General features: G+C 37.8%; 2 non-coding genes across 2 annotated transcripts; one reads left to right on the forward strand and one right to left on the reverse strand.

Moving 5' to 3' along the window:
- Positions 1-3,961: 3,961 nt before the first annotated feature.
- On the reverse strand, positions 3,962-4,036 carry Trnas-cga. Its single transcript has one exon. It is a non-coding gene; the product is annotated as a tRNA-Ser (tRNA).
- Positions 4,037-4,213: 177 nt separating this feature from the next.
- On the forward strand, positions 4,214-4,288 carry Trnas-cga. Its single transcript has one exon. It is a non-coding gene; the product is annotated as a tRNA-Ser (tRNA).
- The last annotated feature ends 2,353 nt before the right edge of the window (positions 4,289-6,641 follow it).

Raw genomic sequence — 6,641 nt, forward strand, 5'->3', positions numbered from 1 at the left:
AAAACCCACATCCTTTCGTCTTTCCCTCTCCTTCCATCTTTGGATAGGAATTTCACAGGTGTGGAGTATGAATGCGGCTGTCGCCACCTCATGTTTGCGGAAGCCGAGCAGGGACAGCTGACGGGCATGTTACTACATGGGGACATGGTGTGGTGGAGGGTGCTTGCGCAAGTCTGTTGCATTATTTTGGGACAGTTTACGAGTACTGACCGTGTTTGCAGATATGTGTACTGCATTGCTGAGTACTGAAATTACGAGTTGGTCGCATGTCTGTGGACTGTGCAATATGGTCTCAGGCACATCTGGGTGGGTGTTTTGTATCTGTGTGATAAATATACTCTATTGTTAAATAAGTTGTTTCAAAATAAATAGTGTGATGTCAATCCTTACTCTGCCCAGCAGCCCAGAGCAGGCTGAGTCGTTTTGCCACCATTTTCCCTAACCATCTTGGTTTACGTCAGGAAATGGACGACTGCATCCTCTGCTGGTGGTACTGAGTACTAGACCTCGTGGAGGACATACTGTTTGCCACCATCATGGATAACTGTACTTGCGTCACTAGTTGGTGTCACAGTGGTGTCCTCTGGTGGTGACGAAATGTACTAAGCCAGTTGGGGTCTGGAGCACGTGGCGAATCCACTAGGTGGCGCCACCTTAGTATACAGTACTTGTGTTGTCACCTGACATCACTACAGTGTCCTCTAGTGGCATCGATATGAACTAAGTCAGTTGGGCTATGGACTCAGTTGTGAATACACTTGGTGGTGGTGCTGCCTCTAATTCTTTAAATAAAGGTTGGTGTATGATTTTGACAGCTGACGACCTCTTTGAAATACAATTACTTGTTTTTCATGTAACCAAATTCAGAATACAAACAAATGCAACTATTTGAACTTGCACATCATTTAGATGGACCCACAGTAACTGTATTTAAAGCACATGAGTTAATAATATAGAGAACATGTTAGAAATATACTACTTAATTCAAAAGTTATTAAAGAAATGTTATCATTATATATTGTTAACCCAACTCAAATCAAGTACTTACTACAGTTCCTTTTCTAAATTGTCATCATTAATTACTGAACGTTCACATCTGTCTACAGTCCAAATTTAATCTATGTTCTATTTATCTAGAAATGTAGAACATTAATTGTAAAACTGAAAATATAGAAAATTAACAATGTATTTTTACGTGTTTCATCATTGTGGTTGAAGCCGCATGAGCCAGTCTTAGCTCTGTTGTTGCTTAGTCTCTACACAGTCTTAGTTCAGTTGTTGTCAATGCTGGAACAGAATCTGTATATGTTCTAATGTAATAAATGGTTAAAACAAAACTTGCCACGTGGATTTAGTAATTCAGTAGTTAGTCTGCTAACAAATTAGTCAGAAAATGTCTACAAGTACCAGAGATAACAAAATGTACATAGTCATCATTTTACAGAGATGCAGTAGCCCATAGTCAAACTGTGGATTTAAATGATGAGTTTTGCAACTGTGCTGACTACAACAGTTGACACATTTAAAGCCCACAACTAATATCATAAATTCCTTTTTGTCCATTTTCAGAAGCTGTATGTGTTGTGCATAACCTCCTTTATAGTAAATTGGCATTTGAGATTTAGGTCTTCTTTTGCCTATTCATTAATGCATGTGGCAACCACACAATACACCTTTATTCTATTACCCACAGTATGTAGTGGTTTATCTGTGCTTGGTAATCCTGTCCATTGCTTTAAGTTATCTAACCAAGATATGCTTCCTCACCATGTTCTTCTTTCATCCTTGATCTTCCCTTCCAGTATCAATAGTAGTAGTATATATTTCGTGTTCCATACGACGTGTCCTAGATATTCAGTTTTTCTTCTTACAAATTTTCTTAATATTTCTCACTGTTTGTGTATCCATCACAATAGTTCGGTTTTAGTGATCTGATGGAATTACATTTTCCTTGAGACATATGAGTCTCAACTTTATCTTTGGTAATGATAGAAGCTGGAGAAGTGAATCAGAGTTTTTACCATAGCAAGGCCTAGAACCCAGGTCTCCTGCTTACTCGGCAGATATGCTGACCACTACACCAGCGTAGCAGTGTGGCTACCATCGCTGCACAAATTTCCATAGTCCAATGCCTTCTCTAAGACAAACTGCAATTCATGCCTCCAGCCCATTTTCCACTTCTTAAATCATCAGTATTGCTTCTATCACAATCAAAGATAAAGTTGAGACTCATATGTCTCAACGAAAATGTAATTCCATCAGATAAAAAGCTCATCTATGCCTGATGTATAGACAGGATTTTCCCACTACACATAAACCTGGGGTGCTACTTCAATACCACAGAGCATCGGCAATACTGATGAGTTAAGAAGTGGAAATGGGCTGAGCGCATGAATTGAAGTTTGTGTTAGGGAGGGCAGTGGACCGGGTAATCAGGTCCCAGGTGTGGCACAAATTTTAATTCATTTCTTCAGCTTCTATCACTTCAGTGTTTGTTAGTCTTGCTGTCCACAGCACTTCACACATTCTGCAGTAAATCCACATTTCAAAGTCCTTTATCTTATTTGTTATTGTTATATTTAGTATCCATCCTTCAGAACCATATAGAAGTAAAGAATGGATGTAGCATCTTACCAATCGAACTCTTAAGATTTAGGGCTAGGTCTGAACCTTTGAGAATTTTATGAAAGCGCTAAGAGTTTTCTCTGTGTGACATTTTATCTTCGTGTCTGATCTGCAGTCTTCACAGGGCCATGTTCCGAGATACTTAAATGTGTCTACCCTTTGTATTAAGGAGTCACTGAATTGCAGATTTGCATTTGTAAAGGACTGTCATAAAATGTATCTCTTTGGTGTTGATATTCAGACCTAGATTACTGTTGTAATTTCCTATGTTGGCAAGCTGTTGAACATCATCTAAATTATCAGCAATCAATACTGTATTACCGGCATAGCTAATGTTGATGATGGAGACACCATTAACCTTTGTGCCTCTTTCTGTGTCACCAGGTGCTTCCTGAAAAATAACTTCCTAATATGAATTTAATAACAGAGGTCACAGAATGCATCCTTACCAGTGTCCTCTACAGGTATTAACAAAGTCTGGGACCTAATTATCAAACTTAAGCTGTGCTGTCGGATGGTAAAATATAAAGCCTCTCTACAGCAGATATCTTTCTGATCTATATCCATTCTTTGAGAATATCAATAAGTTTATTATTGTTTAATCTGTTAAAGGCTTTTTCTTAATCAGTAAAATAAGGTCTTCATTTTTATCATGATCATAGGATATTCGCACTAGAACTTATAGTGCAGCTGTTGCTTCTCTTGTACTGAAACCTTTCCTTAACCCAAACTGTGCCTCGCTAATGAATATCTCATATTTTTCTATAATTTTTTATGGATAACTCTGACTTATATTTTCAGGAAATGGCTCATAAGACTGATAAGTTATGATCTTAATGTCTTCACACATTCTTTTTTGGTAATGGGATGAAAGCTGATAATAGCAATTGGGCAAGTTAGTGACCTGTATCATAAATTTTGTTAAAACGTTTGTGTAAGACCATTTTCATACAGTAGTTTAACAAATAAGCTAAATTATGATACAATAATACACAGCGCAGCATATAAAAAGCTTCCACAGACTATGAATGTCACCATCTCGTGATGTTACACATAACATACGCAGGCGTTTTTTCTTCAGGAGGCACTGGTACAGGGCACCTAAGTGTACCACTGACACATCACTCACAGATGAGTGGATGAGTAGTGCTAGATGCCGTATTCCCTGTAGAGGAGACAGGATGCCATTCTCTGCAGCTTCCAATTGTCTGACAGTAATCCGAACAATATCTGGCTGCTTATGAATGTCAACCAACTCCTACTGTTTCCAGAATGAGATTTTCACTCTGCAGCGGAGTGTGCGCTGATATGAAACTTCCTGGCAGATTAAAACTGTGTGCCCGACCGAGACTCGAACTCGGGACCTTTGCCTTTCGCGGGCAAGTGCTCTACCAACTGAGCCACCGAAGCACGACTCACGCCCGGTACTCACAGCTTTAGTTGTGCCAGTACCTCGTCTCCTACCTTCCAAACTTTACAGAAGCTCTCCTGCTCCTGCTCTCCTCTCGCAGGAGAGCTTCTGTAAAGTTTGGAAGGTAGGAGACGAGGTACTGGCAGAACTAAAGCTGTGAGTACCGGGCGTGAGTCGTGCTTCGGTGGCTCAGTTGGTAGAGCACTTGCCCGCGAAAGGCAAAGGTCCCGAGTTCGAGTCTCGGTCGGGCACACAGTTTTAATCTGCCAGGAAGTTTCAACTCCTACTGTGTTTGATAAAGTGCTATGTGTTACAGAACAGTAAACAAATAGTTTTAAAATAAGGATGCCAATTCTCTTTTCAATTTCTATATCAGTTAAGCTAAAATTATTACTATATTTCTTTAAGAACTGGTACAATTAATATGCAAAACACAATTTCTATTAAGGCAACAGAAAAAAAATCTGGGATGAAAGTTGTAATTTCCTAAAACTTCTTTTGAGGTTATAGTTGCTATCAAATTCGAAAATAGTGTTAATTTATGATAAACTCAGGCAAAGAGTTTCATGATTAACATGCAGTCCTTTTGCAATCATTTTCACAGTTAACCTTGCCCAAGTCCACTCATCATAGCTCTATTGTTATATGATAATTTTGTTGATGGTTGCCTACTGCTGTTACTGTTGATATAATGTTGTTTTGTTGTTGTGTGCTGAATTGTAGAGGCAACCACGATGGACACCAAAAAGTTTCTGTTATTTAAATTCCTGGAGGATGACACAATGAGGAAGAAATGGTTATCAAGATTTCATGGGAATAGCTTTACTCCTTCTACAAGTTCAAGATTAAGTATTTGTTTTGTTTAAGTTTTTAAAATAGTTTAATTTTAATGAAGAAGAGTACAGTTTATCACGATTCATTTTCTTGAACTGATAGCCCCACTCAATATTACTTTCTTTACATTACGTAAATACTTTATTCTGTAAGTGCAAGCAGTAGCAATTGTTATAAATCTGGTAATAGAGGCTTCTTCAGGAACATAAGATTTCTTATACTGCATTTGCAAGACACTACATTTACTCTTTAGTAAATGTTGCTAGTAAAACAAATTGGTTTGTCATGAAGTGTGATATATACAGAATATAGGTACCATAACTTCTAGATGGGCTGACAGTAGTATTCAGTTCTGTTTCCTGCTATAAAAACTTTCAGTAAGCTGCCTGTTGAAAACCAGAAATTTCATATGGGTCAACTCAGTAAATCAAAACTGAGTTCATAGTACCTACTATCATAGTAGCACATCTCTAGTAGTTTGACAGCCAAAATCCCTGTCAGTAATTTTGGGCACAACGCTGAGTGAAAAATGCTACTGATCTTACAATGCACATATAACTATTTTTCTTTAGAAATGTAGATACGAATGCCACAAAAGGGAAAAATGAATGTGTAGATTATAGCAAATGGAAAGATAGGAACTATTTTTATTTTCAAGGATCTATAGTCTCAGCAGATACAAATGCAAAAAAGTTTGAGTACATAATGTTTAAAAAAAAGTTACAAGTGTATTAGTTCTTTCTGTGAATTGTCTTAATTTCTGGGCCTGAATTATAGACACGCATAAATGCCCTACACTTCCATCATTAAGTATGCAATTAAATTGTCTGAAAGTAATTGTGTGTGTATGTTTCTGCTAAGATGCAGCACGTAAGTGACAATATTATAGCTTTCTTAACACTGTCAGTTTTTCTGTACGAATTATCTATTGACTGTGCATTAGTAGTTACAAATGAGCCTCACAGATATTCCACAAAAGCACTGCCCTCTAAAACAGTACATAGTCACACAGGTTACACAAAGGTTTTGGTAGTTACATAAATCCATAACTTTTAGTAATTATGCCACTTTCTTACATGATTGGTTCTATAGAGACTAGTGACTAGCATCCCCCGCTCCCCTCCCTCACTCTCTCTCTCTCTCTCTCTCTCTCTCTCTCTCTGTGTGTGTGAGTGTGTGTGTGTGTGTGTGTGTGTGTGTGTGTGTGTGTGTGTGTATTTTTATCTTCCTGGTGAATTCATGAAGATGTAAACCCCACCAGACTACTGAGATTCACATTATAAAACGATAAATGTTTCTATTATTGCCATCATTAATTTATAATATTATGTTTTTTTACAAGACCAAATACCTTTAATATGTTATGGAACAAGTTAACTTCTTTCCTCTTCCAACTGTTTTTAGTTATCCTGTTGAATTTATTGCCGTGTTACATTGGTGTGTGGAGTAGGTGTTCCACACGTTCGTGAGTATGTCTCTGTCTTTGAGATGAGAGGATTGTTGTGTTTTTACAGCAGGACAGTAACTTTATATAGATAAAGCAGTTTTGATAAGTCTGTTGAGAAATATAAATACCTAGTTGTGAAATTCCCGTAATTTATCCATTTTTTGTTACAGGTGCGCCATTAACACTTTTAGAAAGGCAATGTTCTGTGGGAAACACAAATTTGGGATGAAAGCACAGGACAGTTATTATGTGGTTCCTCTCCAGAGGCCACATTGGAAGCCATGTGCAGTTGCATTGATATTCCCAGACTGTCCTCACTACTTA

This window comes from Schistocerca piceifrons, chromosome 2 (genome assembly GCF_021461385.2).
Source record: "Schistocerca piceifrons isolate TAMUIC-IGC-003096 chromosome 2, iqSchPice1.1, whole genome shotgun sequence".
Taxonomy (NCBI): domain Eukaryota; kingdom Metazoa; phylum Arthropoda; class Insecta; order Orthoptera; family Acrididae; genus Schistocerca; species Schistocerca piceifrons.